The sequence below is a fragment of the Podarcis tiliguerta genome (assembly GCF_965153285.1).
Source record: "Podarcis tiliguerta genome assembly, chromosome: 2".
Classification (NCBI taxonomy): Eukaryota; Metazoa; Chordata; class Lepidosauria; order Squamata; family Lacertidae; genus Podarcis; species Podarcis tiliguerta.
In genome coordinates this window covers 25393797-25413354 of record NC_139535.1, presented here as the reverse complement: position 1 = coordinate 25413354, position 19558 = coordinate 25393797, and the positions used below count along the sequence as shown (strand labels likewise).

Genomic DNA, 19558 nt, shown 5'->3' with positions numbered 1-19558 from the left:
AGCCCCTAGTTCCCAGCTCCTGGCTCACCCAAGACCTCTCTCACAGTGGAGCCCTGAAAACTGGATGTCAGATTCTTTGACAGCTGAAAACCTGCAGCTGAAAAACACAGTGTGCAAGGAGAAGGGAGAGAAATCAGATCATAGCCTTAGATTTCAGTGCCCTCTGCAGCGGTCAAACATTTCCCAAAGCACACCAAGGATGCTGAAATGTTCTGATGCGCAGCAAGGTGACCAGGCAAATTGAGTTGGTGCAGTCCTGAATCTCTGCTAACTCCCGCCCTAATCACTATTGCTAGGGCTGGTAAAAGAATCAACATTGCCAAGGAAATTCATAAATAAGTTTTGTGAGGTTTCCTTTATTCCTGCTCTCTTTTTTTTCTTTTTTAAAAAAGCAGAGCTCCCCGCAGCGTTCCACTGGCCTTGAAGTACTTTTGAAGATAATGTCACTGGGTAGCCCTGCTGCAAAGCAATACTGTTGATGTGCAAATGCGCTTGGCTGCAGGGAAGCATACAGGCAACATAAAGCAAGTTTACCTGCTGTGCTGGACTCTTGGAACAATCTTGTTTCACCCTAAATTTAAAAAGGAGAAGAAAAGGAAAAATGGATCAGAGGAAGAGGCTGCTCGGTGCACCGAGAGATCTAACAGGCTTCTTCAAGTAGCTGAATTAGTTGGATGACATACTGTGAATACAGCTGTTAATTTATATTTGGAAAGCAGATACTAAATTAAAAGAATTTGTATGCTTTTGCAGCATGAATTGGTGTGTGTGTGTGTGTGTGTGTGTGTGTGTGTGTTCAGCTACATCATCAGCTACATCATCACTCAGGCCTGGTGACTGAATGCCACTTACCAGGAAGATGCAGGTCACCTAGGTGTGTGGGATGGGATTGATTGTTAAACCACTCTGAGAATTGTAGCTCTGGGAGGGGAATAGGGGTCTCCTAACAACTCTCAGCACCCTTATCAAACTACAGTTTTCAGGATACTTCGGTGGAAGCCAAGACTGTTATAGTAGTACAACAGTGCTTTTAATGTAGGGTGCAGATCTGGCTTAAGACTGAATTAATGCATGAAGGGGTTAAGACCACAGAGTAAACTGTCCTGCCAGGATTAGCTCACCTTGGCAGGAACTAGGTTTATCAAGCCTTTGTTCCTCCAGTCTCCCTGATGAACTCAGCATGTGAAGAAGCTAAGCTGATTCCTTCAACTTAGCTGCATGGCTCTCACAAGCCACTCTTGAGTTTCTATACCCGTAATTTAGGAATTTTATCCACTTTGGAACTAAACTAATCATTACTTCCTGTGCAACTTTTTATGAATGCTGTACGGAAAAGCACATGAATCTGACCATTGGAGAGTTGGTAAGTAAACCATTTTTAAATTACCAAATGCATGGTCTTTTTCTATGCTAGAGGGAAGTTTTTGGCACTCACAAGAGCATATTTTAAAGGTCTAACAGCCTATACTGGATCTTGGCATCCAGGAATTCTCCTTTCTATATTTTCCCTTGCACCAGCAGTTTGGTCACTGAAAGGACAAATAGATGAAATCTCTGTCGTGGTACCAGCCCGAGAGATTACCACACTCTTTCCAGCTCAGATTGGAAAAGCAAAGGTCTATCTAGTCTAACATCTTGCTCCCTAGAATGGTGAAGCCCACAATCTTGAAGATAATATTACCATAGGAGCAACAACGTGCCAGGAGACAGCAGGCAACTGAGCAGGTCAAATGAATTACTCAGGATCAGGAAGCATGATTTCATTTTACCTTTGCATGACATTTTCCTGTTGCAATTAACTTCTTGGGATTGCCATTGGATGTTAAAAGATGAAAGAAAATATTCCTTTCAGTACATTGTCTCCAAGTTACTCTGCATCAAAGACAGCACTGGCCATAAAACCAATACAATAGCCCAGTGTTTATCACCATCTGAGCAAGCAAAGCTGCTTTCTCAAGTCTGTCTGTCTGTCTAGGATCAAAAACAAATTGTTTTGCTCCTTTCATTCACACCCCAAGGTAGGTGGGACTGCCAAGAAAGGTGTTATGCAGTCCAAGTTGCAGAGCAGCAGGAGAGAGTGCAAGGTTGTTGTTGTTGTTCTAGCTAAAATAGGGACACTATTTCCTTTCAACCTTTCCTGGAGGCTTGGAGTGGGAGAGGAATCCCATGAAGTAACTCCATGACTGAAATGTCTGAAAGGTTAAACCTAATAGCTATCAGCATGGAGAATCTTGCTAGGATGGTGTCGTCCTAGCATGAAGAGTCTCTATCTGATTAGACCGGATGATATTAAAAAATGACTTTCAACATCACTTTGATGTCTCATCAAAGCAAATTTCAGCAGCCTCTATGGAAACCATATATTGATTTGGCCCTCAGTTGTTGTGGAGGCCTAGCTTCCCACATGGTAGCAAACGCCATGTGGAGCAAGTGAAGACCCTGAGGCACAATTCAATGCGTCAGTGTCACCACTGACAAATGAAAGGATTTCAAAGATGCACCAACACCACCTCCTTGTTTTATACAAACCTTGGTCAGATGGGTCTCGATTTTGACGACGATCCCACTTTGTTTTGGGGTGAAAGTGGTCCCCCACTCTGCTCCCAGCATTGCACACTGGAATATGTAGCCAGGCTGTTAGTTGACTGCTTTATTTCTTAAGTGAAGCATTTTGATTTGAAAAATGCTTGCAGAGTCTTCTTCTTCCCAACAGCCTTGCCAGGGCAGTAGCTGTCAATGTCACAGATGGTGACCTGAGGAAATGTGGCTTGCCCGAGGCCACACGATAACTCGAGCCATGCACATCTGCTAGCGGGTGTGGATAGGATGGATATCCCTATCCAAATGAAAAAAACAAACAAACCTCCAGTCAGATCAGGGGAGCCTTGGTGACCATTGCAGTACAGTCTGCAGGTACACTCAAATCACCTGTTTTTGCAAATGTGTCTCCCTTGCTGGATTGGGGTTAAATGAGTCCATGGTAGAAGCATGACTTAATGATAGGTTCCTCAAGTTCATGTCAAACTCTTTAGCCGTCCTTCTCCATGTGGACTTTTGACAGTCTACTCAGCCCTCATTGGGGTTTCATTTTATTCATATATAAACCATCTGTCCACTGTGAATTGAACTATGACAGGCTGGCATTTGCTTGATTCCATTGTCAGATGCAAGAGCAACGGCTGTCATTCCATGTCACGGAAGGACGTTGGGCCAAAGACAGATATGACGCATGCTTTGCCCGATTGCTTAAATAAAAAAGGAAAGGATTTTCTCATGAGCTGAAGTGGCTATATGTGCTAAGTGGGAAATACACATGGAAATGGCGGTTCCAATAGGAATGTAAAGCAATACTGCTTTTTCATATATTACAGTCTTTGGGTTTTGTTTGCTTTTCTGCTGGAAATGGGAAATACTGTGTTTGTTGTTGCCCTACCTCATATTTTTTGAGAGAAACATTGGGTCAAATAAGGGGGCAGGTCAGCTTTCCCTAAGCTTGGGCCCTTCAAACATCCAGACAGCAATACAGTGGTACCTCGGGTTAAGTACTTAATTCGTTCTGAAGGTCCGTTCTTAACCTGAAACTGTTATTTACCTGAAGCACCACTTTAGCTAATGGGGCCTCCTGCTGCCACTGCGCTGCCGGAGCACGGTTTCTGTTCACATCCTGAAGCAAAGTTTTTAACCTGAAGCACTATTTCTGGGTTAGCGGAGTCTGTAACCTGAAGTGTATGTAACCTGAAGTGAGGTACCATTGTATAGACTATGATTCCCATCAGCCTAATTGCACAAAACTGTATCTGCCATAGGTTTCTATTTTCCCATGGGCAAACCAATATTTACGTGTCCTGTTCAAACCCAGTTTTCCCAGGGAACTGCCAGTCCTGTCAATGTTTTGCAGCGTTCCTTCCTACTGGTGTGGCTGGTTTCTCTCCACAAGAAATGGAGGGAAGGAAGAGGCGGAAAATAGTGCCAAATTACCTCTTCCTTTCTCAGCTCCCTGTCACCACTATGATTCCCACGTTGGCCAGAAACTCTGCATACCCGGTCGATAACGCTTCCTCGCCCCTTTGGCTGAGTACCCAGCCGCCTGCATAATTTGTCCTCAGCTGCTGCCGAATTCCTTGCTTGCCCTATTTCGTGCTTCGTGTGGTGCTGTGTTTTGCATCACTTTCTGGAAACGTTATTCGGTGCTGAAATCCATGTGTGGTTTGCGAACGCAAACCAGCCCTGTCCTTTCGGTGGTGTTAATTATGTATGCAGCTCCTGACTGCGACGTCCAGGGGAGGATTGTAGCTTACAGAATATACTTGGTTATGTTTTGGAGCCCTGTAACAATGATGCCCTTTATATCACTGCCCAGCACCCTTTGCTTCCCCCGCATGTCACGCTCTGAACAGCTCTGTCTCTCATACACTATTTGGTAATATATGGGATAAAACGCCTTGCAAATATGTTGCAGCTGCAGAGGGAGAGACAGAGAGACACGGAGAGAAAATCACAGGGAGTGGGGGAAATCAGAATCTGGAGCATTTGAAAACTACTATAAAAACGACACTCACAGCTTTAGAGTCTAAAGCTTTGGTTTTTTCCTGCCCTAGTCATGAATGTCATCTGTGCTTCTCTGCATAGGGAGCAACCTAGAATAGAGCCCAGTTGGCTCCCTTAAATAAATAATCTTATTATAATTTTAAAACGCATTGGAGCCAAGTTAACACAGTAATTCTAAAACATGGAACATTTTTGGCCGGAGTGTAAGATGGCACAAAAATAGCAGAATATTTTGTTTTGCATGAGAATATTGCAAAATATGAAATTTCTATAATGTCCTTGACCATAGCAGGTATCCCTAGCCTTTCTGGGCCCAGGGCCACATTTGGAAAGCTAAGGAACTGTTGCGGGTACCAAAAAAATACCCATTTCACAGAGGGGAAAATGGTGATGCTTAGAATCCCCCAGCCCAAACTCCTGTATGCACCCCAAAATAAACAAGATACAAACAAAAATAAAACTGGCCAACACCCCCTCCAAACAAAAAATCAATTTTAAAAAAATTAAGAATTGGGAGGTGGAAGGGAGAGTGACTGAGGGTGCTGTTGTGCCCATGGGTATCCTTTTAGTGACCCCATAACTATATTATTAGGATATGTGAATTTATATGTTGAAACTGAGGATAGATGTTTGATAATAACACTGCCAGTTGTGGGGAGAATACAGATGGCTAAATACTGTAAACAGGATCAGTTGCCAACATTAGAAATATGGAAGAGAAAAAAACCTGGAATGTTATGCTAATGCACAAACTGAGCTATTTCAAACATCTTTGGGACTCAAAACTTAGCTCAAGCGAACCTTTCAAAGACAGCGGGTTCTCTCTCTTTTTAGTCAACGTGGTGTTCTCCAGATGTTTCTGGGACTACAAGTCCCATCATCCATGACTATTGACCATGACAACATCTGGAGGTCATCACATTGGCGAACCTTGTATTAGATACGGGATTGGACTAAGCCACCTGAAAATGGAAGCTGCTACTTTGATCAATGAAGGATTTCATATAATTAGATTCCCTCCCCCCTTTGTGGCATACAATAGCACCTCGGGTTACGCAACCTTTGGGTTACGTAAACTTCAGGTTGTGAAAGTGGCAAACCTGGAAGTATTTGATCGGATTTTGCCACGCACGTATGCTCCGAAGCGGTCTACCACTGCGCACATGCGTATAACAGTGATCCCTGGGTTGCGAAAACCTATGATCCGGCCGGACCTCCGGAATGGATCCCATTCGCAATTGGAGGTACCACTGTATCTGGAATTTTCCATGGTGTTTTTTTAAAAAACAACAACAGCACCTAATTTCTTTCAATGTACATTAAAATGTAAGGTTGTCACTGTGCAGCCCCCATTTAAGAATTTGTAGTACCTCATAACAATCCCAAAGGTAAAGGGACCCCTGACCATTAGGTCCAGTCGTGACCGACTCTGGGGTTGTGGCGCTCATCTCATTTTACTGGCCGAGGGAACCGGTGTACAGCTTCCGGGTCATGTGGCCAGCATGACTAAGCCGCTTCCGGTGAACCAGAGTAGCGCATGGAAACGTCGTTTACCTTCCCACCAGAGCGGTACGTATTTATCTACTTGCACTTTGACGTGCTTTCAAACTGCTAGGTTGGCAGGAGCTGGGACCGAGCAACTGGAGCTCACTCCGTCGTGGGGATTCGAACCTCCGACCTTCTGATCTGCAAGTCCTAGGCTCTGTGGTTTAACCCACAGTGCCACCCGCAGCCCCATAACAATCCTAGAATTACACAAAGTCAGGGTGGTGGAGGGGAGTACAAGAGTAGGCAGGTTGCACGAGAGCATTGGTCATGCCATGGGTATGAGAAGGCAAGGGGAGGGAGACACTCAGAGGGGAAAAGTGGTAGTTTAAAATGATGACAGAAGTTTGAGTGAAGCAGGGATGAAGGAAACTGAGAGGAAAATTGTAGATTTGTAGGTTTAAACCACAGCAGAAGTTTGAGTAAAGTACTAGAGAATGTTTGAGGGACCCACATCCTTTATTTTTCTCACATGTGGCATATGACAAATGGAAGAAGCAGAGGTTTGAGTACAGGGAGAAAGGAAACGACATTGAAAGGGGGAAAATATGTTTTAAACAACAGAGTTTTGTGTGGAGCTCCAGGGCATTAATGTCAGGGAATAGCAAGAGGGTTAGTGAGTGGAGCAATCAGTGGCTCAGCCCATGGTACTAAAATATCTTTCTAATAAACTTTGAGTTTGGGATAATCCCAGAAAATATGCACAAAATCAGCTTTATCAGTGCCATATATCCTACAATTTTCTTTTCTTTTTGGTCCTAACTTTTCTTATCCTTTCAGGTGTGAAATGCCTCTGAAATATGAACGTTAAACATTTACACACATAAACACAGCTGAAGCAGTTATTTTCTCATTTTTCTTCAGATAATTGAGTTCCCAAGACACTTTCCCATCTTATTTCAAAATTACGACCCATGTGCTTTTTAGCAATCTCTTATGAATTCCAGATAATAAACCTTCCTAGTAAACCTTTGTCAGACATTTCATACTTAATATTAGACAATTATATAATGTTTTTTTTTTTTTAGAAGACTGAGAATGCTATAAATTAGTTGAAAATATTGGGATCATGAAGAGTTCTATCTCTTCATATTATTACAAATTCCCTGGCGTGTTCTCACATAGCTGTAACTCTATTGTATGCTTATATTGCCATCACACTCTTAAAGAAGATTAGGACACCAACTTTGGAGAATAGTTTGTTAAAAATATATCAGCTGAGAGGATCTACAAAACATGTAACCTGATTAATCAGATCAAAACATAGTCTGGGCAGGGAGACTCTCTGTTACTGGAGGGATAAAGTCCCTCCATGTTGTTGTTTAGTCGTTTAGTCGTGTCCGACTCTTCGTGACCCCATGGACCAGAGCATGCCAGGCACTCCTGTCTTCCACTGCCTCCTGCAGCTTGGTCAAACTCATGTTGGTAGCTTCGAGAACACTATCCAACCATCTCATCCTCTGTCATCCCCTTCTCCTTGTGCCCTCCATATTTCCCCACACCAGGGTCTTTTCCAGGAAGTCTTCTCTTCTTATGAGGTGGCCAAAGTCCCTCCATACTCCTGGGCATGTTTATTGGCATTGCCAGTGGCCTCAGAAAAAAGGATAGGAAGGAATCCCTCCTACTTGCTCTGAGCACCGTGGGCATAAGAACTTGACAAGCACACTGTGGCCCCATTGGGTCAGTGTGCATGCCAAGTTTAAATGCACACCCAGTAACCCCGCCCCTGCCTCAGGTGACTATCCCGCCAGCTCTTAACTTGTTTTTCCCACCTGGACTAACAGCCACAGGAGGCAAACAGTTCCAGCTAGTTCACCTCCTTCCCAAAACATCTTTATTGAATTAAAATACAAATACATATACATACAGTGGTACCTCGGGTTACAGACGCTTCAGGTTACAGACGTTTCAGGTTACAGACTCTGCTAACCCTGAAATAGTACCTCGGGTTAAGAACTATGCTTCAGAATGAGAACAGAAATCCTGCGACGGCTGCACGAGGCCGCATTAGCTAAAGTGGTAAGAACAGTTTCAGGTTAAGAACGGACCTGCAGAACGAATTAAGTTCTTAACCCGAGGTACCACTGTACATACATAAAAATAAAAAAGAAAATATTAAGACAACAAACGAAAGGTGTGTGTGGGGGGGAGAATTGGAAGTCTTTTATCTAGAAATTCAATGAGTGATTGTTTAATAATGCAAATTCTTGTTTTGTATGTGTGTGTTTTTCCCCTTCCCAAAACAAACAATAGCTCAAAAAGAGCTCTCTAAGAAGAAGCCGCAACCCATAAGAGAGAAGTAGACACCCACCATCCCAGTAAAAGCGGGGAAGCTCGGAATGGATTGTCCCGTGTGGAATGTATGATCCTTGTGAGACAAAATAAAGCCTTTAACCAGGCTTTTTTGGGGGGCGGAGGGGGGTAGCCCCTATCCACCCTGGTGGGGTGGTCAACCACTTTCCATACATGTCACTCCAAGAGCACCAATGAAACCAATAACGTACCTGGACCCTGTGTCCAGATTCAACATGCTGGCAAGGATCTTGATTCCGGTCTGTTGGATGAAATCAGTCTCACCCAAGTCGATGATGAAATTGGGGGGCAAGGTTGCCTCCAGGCAATGAAAGGTGGGCAACAGTCCCTCCCAATGCAACCACTGCCTTGTCACCCACTGACAAGTAGCCTGGGCCAAACAGTATCCCTGTATCCCAATGGCCAGTGAAGCAGCTGTTCTGTATACCCAGAACAAGATGGAGTGTCCACACTACACGACTCTGACAGAATCAAGCAACATGCCTAGGACAGAATGGCCCATAAAATGCTACCAAAGCAACAGCAGAAAACAACTGTGCCTCATATAAAGGAGAACAAAGGAACTAGAATTGAGGCAGAAGAAGTATTAAGAGATCGGGTGCGATAGGTCTGCATACATCAGGGACAGGCAGGAACGCCTTGTCCCAACCTTCTAATGTCTTCTTAACACAGAAGTCACCAGTGAAGTTCTTCACCCCAGACGCCTGGAACCAAAGAGCTAAAGCAGCAAGATGCCCTGCTATAGTAATGACTGCCCCACCCTTGTCTTTCAAGTGCACCAGGGACTGCCTCAGGTGGCAGGGATAATTTCTGAATTCACAGTCCATTTCCCCCCATTGCCCCAGAAGCTTTCATCATACTCTTTGGATGATGTGACAAGTACTAATCGGAGTCTTGGCCTAACCTATTATTAGAACCTTGAGAAAGGAAGTCCACTTATTTTTATTTATGTGCTGGGTCTTAACAACATGGTAACAAATTCAATCTGTCTGTGTAATTAATGCAGAGGCAGTACAGAAGCCTAATGCTAGCAAATGTGGCATTTGACTCAACAAATTGAAAAGTAATGATAAAAGGTGATTAATGTTATAAAAATGCAATTACTGCTTGACATTAGGAAGGTTTTTCAGGGCTTCCCCTAGTTTGGGAAGATGTGAGCTGTATACAAATGACACTTTACATTGATTGCTAGCACCAAAGAAACTGTAAATGTTTTATGATATGTCTCACCCCAGGAAGAAAAATGGCAGGCAAGGTGTGACTTCTAATTCATTTACTCCTTGGCTTCCTCTTCATTGTTGATTGAATCTATGCCTCTGAAGCCTTTGACATTAAACAATTGGGATGGGTGAGATGGTTTCTAACTAATTTCAGGTTCTCTTGAGCATTTATGTGTTTGGAGGCTCATCTCTGACATTTCATTCCACCCTCCTGTCTTCTCACCTGGGGGTCAGAGGAAAGGCAAGCATGAGGGGCACTCTGCTGTGTGAGGTGGACCATGGGCAAAGTCCTTCAAGGTCATCCAGGTTGTGCCTACTATGGAACTCTTGGGAAGTTCATTGGCTGGCTTTTGGAAATGCTCTCCACTTTCTCCATTGATGACATACCAAGGTCGGTGCAGCTGCAAGTTCTTAATGCCCTGGTCCTATCAGACTAAAGGTTCAGATCCAAGAGGTGTCTATCAAGGTCTAATGAAGAAAACAGAACCTACAGCAGTGTAGAACTGTAGCAGGCAGCCAAATAGGTGGGGGAAGTAAATTGGCATAGATGGCAGTTGCACAAAGAGTGCTTTTAACTTAAAGAAGCCTTTAAACAAAGAAGTAAGAATTGTTCAGATTTAAGAGCAAAGCAAGTTTCCGTAGAAACCTGAAAACCCACTAGTCATGACGAAACAGCTCAATCAGCCTGGGCCCATCATGTAGCAGGTGGCAGTACTTTTTTCTGGCTAGATGCCTTGCAGGTGCGCAAGAGGAGAATTTAAGAGGCATAAGGCATCAGCAGCTCCCTTTTATGGCAAATTGCTACCAACCAAATGCAGTGCTTCTGGATTTCAAGGTTTGGGACCCGTGGGGATCTGACATTTTGGGAACAAATAATCCTGTGGCTCTGCCTGAGATGTTGGATATGAATGCGTCAATCAAACACCTATCCTTCCAAGGAAAGGAGCACATCACCTTTGCCAATCCTAAGAACTGCTGCATGTGCAAGTCCCTAGGATGGGCTATGTGCTTCACTTCATAATTTGTTTTTTGTATGTATGCATGTATATGTGTTAAAGGTACACAGATCTCTTGCCAGCTTGGGAGAATATGGGACATTGGAGCTGTATGCAGTGTTTCTGTAGCAAAGGATAAATCAAATATTCTCTGTGTACAAGCCTCTCTATGTGTATGAAATGAATATTTGCCTGTGGTTGAGCTTTTCCCTATATGCTTTCTCTGTTCCTTTCCTCAATACTTTACAGGCCTTTGACAAAACAAAAAAAAATAGCAATGCTGTTCATTCGAGAGAAGGTAATAATATGCTATTCAGTATCTCTTGCCTTGTAGGAACTCCCCCAGCACAATCTCCCTTTCATCAGAATTTGAAATATGAATACTTAGCTTGATGGATCACATCTGGATGGGTGACAATGCATAATAGAGGTCAAGAAGGATTGTATTGCTTGGTCCACTTCAGTGGCCAGGAGCAACCTGTCTATGGAGGAGGCATACTTATGAGATTATAATGGCAATTTGTAAAGCTTTTGCTTTTAAGCATCACAATTGAATCTGTTGTACAGGCAAAGCCGGTGGCTGCTATCCAAAACTTTGATAAATCACTTTATTGCTGACCTAATGAGTTCTTCATGACAGGAAGATTTCTGCAGTGGCTCACTCAACAACCTATTTTCTGAACCAGCAGTCATGACTGGAGAGCGAGAGAGTGAGCAAGGGAGAAACGTGCTGCTTTGCAGAGATTAATCTGAGACCTGATTGGTGTAGCTCTTGAATGCCAGATGTTCCTCCCCCTGTAAAAGATCTGTCAGGCCGGGGCTTAATTTATCTCCACCTCATTAGCTGTGAGTATCACTGTGGAAACAACCGTATTTCTTGAAATAATTGCAATTAATGTTTCGGTCCTTTCCAGATAAGGCTCATTTTTATTTTTAGGTATTTTTTTCTTTTTTCTAAAACTGCTGCTGCATTGTATTCAGAATTTTAGAAATCACTTGCTATAGATTGCTGGTTTTAACCTTTAAAGCCCTATACGGCCTAGGACCCTCGTACCTACGGGACAGCCTCTCCTGGTATGTCCCACGGAGGACCTTATAGTGTTCAAACAAAAACATCTTGGAGGTCCCGGGCCACAGAGTGGTTAGGCTGGCCTCAACCAGAGCCAGGGCTTTTTCGGCTGTGGAACGCTCTGTCACAAGAGACTAGGGCCCTGCGGGACTTGATACCTTTCTGCAGGGCCTGCAAGACAGAAGCTGTTCCACCAGACCTTTGGCCAAGGCAGTGCCTGACCCCCTCCTTTGGTAATGCTCACAGAACTCTAGCCCAATGGTTGCCATTAATTTGATTTGAACTGATTTTATAATGCATTGATTTTAGAATGCTGTATTACTTTACTGTTGTTAACCGCTCTGAGCCCAGCTTTGGTTGGGGAGGGCGGGATATAAATAAAATTTATTATTATTATTATTATTAGATGAACTTCTGTGGAGGTGCAGAAATATCACGAACAAGGACAGGGATAAAGTTCCCATCGCCTCACAATTATATTACCTGAAATGAGCTTTAAAGTTAGGGGATACAATATCCCTTTGGGGTGGCATTGTCTCCTTTCAAGGGACAATTAGAAGCCCAACCCAACCCATTACATACACAGGAAAAATTAAAGGGTTTAGGGAGCCTCGGTTAATACATTGTGCTATCCCCAATTCCTCTCACTTAATCTCCCTATGAGTTGGCTTGCTTTCACTGGTTCCACTCAATTCTGAATACTGGTTCTACTGGTTTGACCTTTTGTACCGGCTGAAGCATCATACCTCCCTCGGTTTGAATCCCTTTGTGCAACTTACATTGTCTGTTGACCCCCTTATCCTTCAGTCAGTTGAATGGGGCAAAGATGAGCATCGCTAGCCCCCACAGTGGCTCTGTGTGACGAAGGCTGCTTCTGTGTACGGACCTCGCTTGCTGGATATCTGATCGCTGCTGCCTGTTTTATGATTATTTAAGAATATGATTGACTCTTGATTATATGCTCCTTTGAAGACTGTGTGTATTGTGTGCTGGCAGCTTGAAATATCGGGTAGTTTTATTACAGAGAATGTGCGTAGCAGGTTGAATTATGCCCTGGCCTATGGCTTGTGTACTCATAAGTCAACTGAAATTTATCCTGTTTACCTATTTCTCAGCCATAGCTTCATGTTTCAAGGACTGATACTCATTTTATCGCTGCCTCCTCCGAGATGTATCTTCACCCACCAGCCTCCTGTATCTCATCACAACTTGATGCTCATCCTCCTGTTGTTGTTTAGTCGTTTAGTCGTGTCCGACTCTTCATGACCCCATGGACCAGAGCATGCCAGGCACTCTTGTCTTCCACTGCCTCCCGCAGTTTGGTCAAACCCATGCTGGTAGCTTCGACAACACTGTCCAACCATCTCGTCCTCTGTCGTTCCCTTCTCCTTGTGCCCTCCATCTTTCCCAACATCAGGGTCTTTTCCAAGGAGTCTTCTCTTCTCATGAGGTGGCCAAAGTATTGCTCATCCTCCTCGAGGACTACAGTTCCCACCAGCCGCAGCCAGGATGCCCAGTAGTCAGGGATGATGGGTGTTGTAGTCCAACAATGCATGGATTGTCTTCGTTGGTGTTGTTGTCTCTCACTTTTTTGAGAGAGAGACTTTTCTTGTTTGAACCATGCCTGCCTGCACACCCTTCCTCTGACATCCACCTGGAAGAAATTCACCCGACAGTCGCATACGTTAGATCCCTGCTTGATTTAAAAATATCCCCCTCTCTCCAGACACCAGTGAGTGTGCAGATGCTAGGCTGATGTTGCTGTTCTCTTTTTCCCCCCTTCTCCTGCTGCATGCTGTAATAGATGGTACTCAGTGGGTTATAAATATTTTATACGAGCTGCCACATTAGCAAGGTTGTTCCACAAACCAGTCACAGCAACACATTCATTTGGGCCTCTTTTACGTTTTCATTGTTATGTGAAGAATGTTTATAAAGACTTGTCTAAACAAAAGCTTACAGATGCTGCAAGCTGCCCTGGAGATGCTACCAGGATATACCTCTTTGGAGCGATAGCACCACATAAGATCAGGCTGTGGAAAATTGTGCATTCTTTTTTCCACCTGCAAAACTGAGCCAGAAAATGCATTTTCTTTAACTTCTGTGCAAAATGATACATGCCCACCTCTGCGGGTTCGGTACACACACAAACACACATTTCCTTTACCATGCCAAGTAAGGCTGAGATCTGTACTCTAAATAGCTTGTGCAAATTAGATGCATTCTAGTTTGGCTAATTGTTGAGAAGAGTTTCACCCCTTGTGCCCTGGAAGCACTATTCAGCCTCTCTTCTTCCTCAAGGCATTGTCTATCTTTCCTCAACCCCCATTCCTGAGAAAGTATAGAAATATGCTTTGAAAGATAGAAAAAATGAATTAAGATTGCTGCTTTTGTGTGTGAGGTTATTGTTGGTGCTTTCAGAACTTGAACAGAACAGAGCATCCAGTCCCTGTTGAAGGAGCACTTTACCATCAGAATGTGATTAGTAAAGAAAAAAGACATATTTATTTATTGCAGAAAGCACATACTTGATAAGATCCCAGTTCTATGTAACTAAGATGCAAAGAGCCACACTTGCTCTTTCATCTCAGCAGGAGAAACACACAAAGATGCTTCCTCTCCCAAGGTAAGGAAGAAGAAGCAGGACGTAGAAAAGAAGCTAGCAACCCTGAGAGTATCAGTCTAACACTGAAGGAAGAGCAAGAGGTCAGCGCAAGTGGGATAGTCTAGGAGGTTTGGAGGTTCTTCTGTATCTACTCTTCCCATGCAGATATGTCAGCCTACAGCGCAAGCTGAGTTGTATCCCAACACATCCAACAGTTGTTGCAAAAGCACAGAATGCTAGCATATTGTATGTAAGATTCCTGCCAACACACTTGCACTGACCACACTCCTAGCTGGCATCTGATTGCCTCATTCTGCTTAGCCAGGATTCCTATCCATCCCATGGATGAAACTATACATATGTTGAGGTAGCTCCTTTCAGATTGTGTCAATCCTGCATCAGCTGGTAGACATTGCTGGTGTTTTGCTGAGGGGATTGTGCTAGCTGGCCTGTCACCATGGGACAGAAACAAATGCCTGAATAGGGCTTTGATAAATGGAGTGAAAATTCAAATGATGCTGTTTCACTTGTCATTTTGTTGTCAAGTTAGAAGAAGTCCATAGGGCAGCAAGACGGGGCAGATAAGAATGAGCAGTGTCATGGAGACCATTCAGAGTAGATTTTTGGAGCAGCTATGAATCACCGTACCTGCAGAGACAGGAGGCCTCTCCATGTAACAAAATGAGCCACTGAGGAACCGAGCATGTGGAGGCAGCCAGGAAAGTTGCCCTTCATTTTTTGCTGTTCCTCTTAACGAAGGCAAAGAGCCCGATAATTGTTAATGCAGAATGGGATTGTTTAAGTGAGGCTGGTAATGTGGTGTCTGAAGAATGGAAACTTGTTACAGAATAAAAGAAGCCCTGAAGTGGAATGTGCAAAAAGCTTTTGAAGGCTCTTTCTTATTACCCAAATCATGTTCTTATATGTCACGAAAAAGACTTGTTTTTTAGAGCCTGAAAGGAAAGGAAACATTATCTGATTGTCAAACGGAGCAGGGCAGGCAATCAGTCAATGGGCCAATCTTCAGTATGATATCTCGGGATATGGGAATGAGAGTAACCCTGTGAAGATAAGCATGAAGAAAATGTACTCCCCACTATGCTAAATTAGGAGATTTCTCATCCCATCCTTGGGGGGAAATGGGCACAACTGGGCCAGTATTGATGGGACTTATTTCTTAGTAGATACAGATAGGAGATTTCAATTAAACACCAGAGAGAACTTTCTGATGGTATGAGCTGTTCAACAGTGGAGGCCTTCGCCTGCCCCTCCTCAGTAAGGGTATCCTGTTAAAGGGATCTGGGGTGTGAATCCTGTCTGAAGCCTGAACTATGGGGACCCTTGGGGTGTCCCTATTTGATGTAAGTCATAGGGCGCCTCCATCGGCGGTTTACCCTTAAGTGGACTCCCTGCAGATGGGCAGGAGTCAAGATATAGCCTGGCTTCACCCCAATGCCTAAGCCAAACCACTCGCATCTGTATCCAATAAAGCCTATTTGAACCCATAAACCAAAATACTCTGTGTCAGTGTGATTTATTGTTCTCCTGGGAACTTTGTGGCTCGGGTGCCTTGGTGCGCAATAAGAACTGTTCAACAGACTCCCCTGGGAGACAGTGGATCTCCATCATTAGAGGCATTTTAGCAGTGGTTAGATGGTCATCTTTCGTGTGTGATCTAGTTGAGATTCCTGCATTGGAGGGGGCTGGACTAGATGACCCCCCTAGAGTTCCTTCCAACACTAAAATTCTATGATTCTATGATTCTTTGCTGGTACCTGTAGGTTTGCCTGTATTCTTCTTAATACATAAGGTTATACAAGGTGCTATCCAGTAATTATTATACCCAGAGCAGACCTCACTTAAGTCACTTGATTTCATTGGATCTTCTCTGAGCATGACTAACACTGGATTTCACCCACAGTTTTCAGTATGATAATAAATTATGAATAATTTAAATATTAGCTCCCTTCCACCTGAATGAAAGTAATTGCTGTTCTGAGTAATTAAACTGTAGTAGTCAATCATCACCAAAAGTAGTTTGGCTAGGCAGTTTGAACTATTGTTCATAAATCAATTCTAATTACCATCTAACTATATGAAAAGGTGTTTAACTAGCCATTCAGCTATTTTTTTGTTTGATTACTTGGTCATTGAACTACTTCTTGACACTGTGCTGGTTGTGTACACACCACATATTCAGTCCCATTGATTTCCGTGGTAAAGTCTGAAGCATGGAATTAACTTCCCCACTGAAGTCAATGGGACTTTTTAAAGTGCTGGACTTTGGTTTGATCATAGCATATATTTTTCATATTAAACTCAACCAAGTCCTTCAGAAATTATTGCAACTGAATGCTGCAAATTTTTTATCAGCATTTTGTTAGTAGGTTACTGTTGCTATTGATGACTCTGCTTGTTTTTATATGGTGGTGTGGTTTTAGTATTACATGATAATTGTTGTAGGCCATTGATTTGCTTTTAAATTTCTGCATGTTTTAAATGCTCTGTGTGTTGCCTCGAGTCTTGTTTTGAAAAATGCTTCTAAAAAGCCTAATAAGATACAACATTATTATTATTATTTTTAATAAAAATTTATTAGATATTTTATACTTATAGAAGAAAAACAGTAAAAGAAAAACAATACACAAATTCAACAAACAATACATCAACAACAAAAAAAGAAAAAAAATACAATACAACAATGCAACATAAGAAAAAAAAATACAAAAACACAAATCCAAATTTTTGTATCCAGATCTTTCATTAGCTTATTTCCTCGACTTCCTCGCACCTCCCTTTTTTGTATTCTGGTTCAAATTATCTGGTTCAACAAATCCTTTCCCTCTTCTTCAATTTAGTCTGTAATTTATCATAACACAATTTAACTTTCAATTTCCCAATTTAACACATTAACACTTAATGTTCATATAATTCTTAATAACCCTTTTGCTAAAACCATATAACTTCTATTTTTTTTATATTATTTTTTAAAATACTATTAACTCGTTAACAACATATACAGATATCCTTTCTAGAAAGTTCATAAATCCAGAAGAAAAACTAATTCAAATAAGCTAAGATAAACTATCCAATGAATAACAAATAAATAGATTTAAAATTTGATGTGGAAGATACATGAACTTTTTCTCTGGAATTTCCATTAAGTAGACCCCACATTACGTTCCTGCCATGTGCTTGTGCTAGGGTTTCCTAGGTTGTCTGTGTGAATTTTATAGAGATGGGTTTGTTACTTTAAACACATTTAGTAGCCTTGGCCTGATTTGGCATCCACGCTTACAGCCTATTGTAGCATTCAAGCAACTATCAACTGCAACGCAGCCACTAAAAGCTTTGCATCTGGCCTTGAACATTACTGGATGTGTACTAGTGGGCCCTGACCTCTAGCACTGGCACCAAACTCTAAGTCACTCACTCAAAACAATTCCCACCCACCCTGCCAAACAAAGACAAAACCCTTTACGTGTATGAACATAAGATGAACGTTGCTGTATCAGAACAAGCCCAGCTTCCTACTTCCCTGGTGATTTCATAAATTGCCTAGTAGGATATGAAGTCAATAGAAAGCTCCCACTGTTTGTCTGCAGCAGCTGGTATTCCCACGAAGATTATTTATTTATTATATATTTTAACGAGTGATGGTAATTTATAGACCACTAATGCAAAGGGTTTCCAAGCGGTCTGCATCTTATTAAAAGCAACTACGTCATTGCCCAAGTGGAAGTCAGTGCAACGATTTCCCTTAGCACAATGGGGCTGCCCCCTCTTCTCCTTCTGCATGCATTTGTTTAGTTGCAATAGTATCCAAAATAATGTATCGAAATGACTTAACATCGTAAAATACAGATAAAGTAAATAAAAGATCAGAAATTTTAAAGCCATGTCCAATGCAAAATTCCTAGAATGCTCCTCCATCAACGCAATATGGACAGGCCCTATTGTGCCTCACTAAAAGATGAGCACCACAGTTGTTGGCATCTATCTGTCTCAAGAGAGCATGGAGTGTGCTTCTGGGGGTGAAGTCAAATGGCTGCGTTAGCAGCACTGAAGTGAACCTCCCTGGAGTGCAAGCTTGGGCAGTGTGTCAGGAGGTCCTGGGCTGCCCAGATGACAAGACCCCCCTCTCAACCTTGCTGATTTGGTCTAAAGGAAAGCCGAGCAATACGTTTGGCACAAGTGTACAAGGGACTCCACTCTGGATTTCCGTAGGGTTTACTCCTTAGCCTTTATTTCTCCCAAAGATATCCTACAAGGCAGCGGAGATTCAGGATCAGGGTTTTCCTTCTCCTAGATGAGCTACCTTCCCAGGTTAAAGAGCCTCACAGTCGAGGCGGACCGAACCACCAAAGGCCTGAGCAACTGAAGATAGCTTAGCTTGGCACCTAAAAATTAACAGTGATGATGTCAGGTTCATGGAGAGTCAGTCCCTGACCTCATCCTGAGCATCACTTTCAATTGATCCCAGAAACTAATGATTACACTTGGTCATCATAACTAATAGACACTGGTAGACCAGTCCTCCATACATTTGTCTTAAAGCAGGCGTGGGAGAAACTGTGGTCCTCAAGATGTTAGGTCCTCAAGATGCTAGGCAGCAATTCCCATCACTCTTGACCATTGGCCATGCTGCATGTGACTGTTAGGGCAGTTGTAATCGAACAACATCTGCAGAACCACAGTTTTCCCTACCCCTGCTTTAAAGCCATTCTAGCTTGTGGTTGTCACTGCATCGGCTGGATGTGAATTCCACAAACCATTTATGAGTTGTGTGAATAAGTGCTTTCCTTTGTTTGTCCCCCAAAGTCCTGTGAGCCAATTTTATTGGATGAACCTGAATTTCAGCATGGAAGCGTGATGAGGCGAGGCTGAGTTTTCATTCTTACTTTTCTGAGGTGTTCAGGTAACGCTCCCCTTACACACTGCCTGAGCCCTCAGTTTAGGGAAAACTGTTGTAACTGTCATTTCAACTGTCACACAAGTTGAAAATTCCACCCTCTCAACTCCCTCTCCACAGAACCGTATGCAAATGAGCCTGCTGGCTGCATACAGACCCTTACATTATACATTTCCCACTTTCCTTCTCTCATCCTTCTGTGGAAACCTTGACATCCATGATGAGCTGTTGCAAACCATTGTGGAAAGATGGGAAGGCAGGGGCGGGTGAGAGGAAAAGCTCCCAGTTTAATAATTTAAATATTCTCTTTTGGTAGATATTTTCTTAGTTTTCAGTTTGTCCCAAACACCA

The 19558-nt window shown here is 42.9% G+C and overlaps 1 long non-coding RNA gene across 1 annotated transcript; it reads right to left on the bottom strand.

Annotated features, from left to right (window-relative positions):
- Positions 1-394: 394 nt before the first annotated feature.
- Positions 395-19246, bottom strand: LOC310671127. The gene is made up of 3 exons (XR_014507810.1): positions 19145-19246; positions 13651-13761; positions 395-571 (listed from the first exon to the last, which is right to left on the bottom strand). It is a non-coding gene; the product is annotated as an uncharacterized lncRNA (long non-coding RNA).
- Positions 19247-19558: the final 312 nt, after the last annotated feature.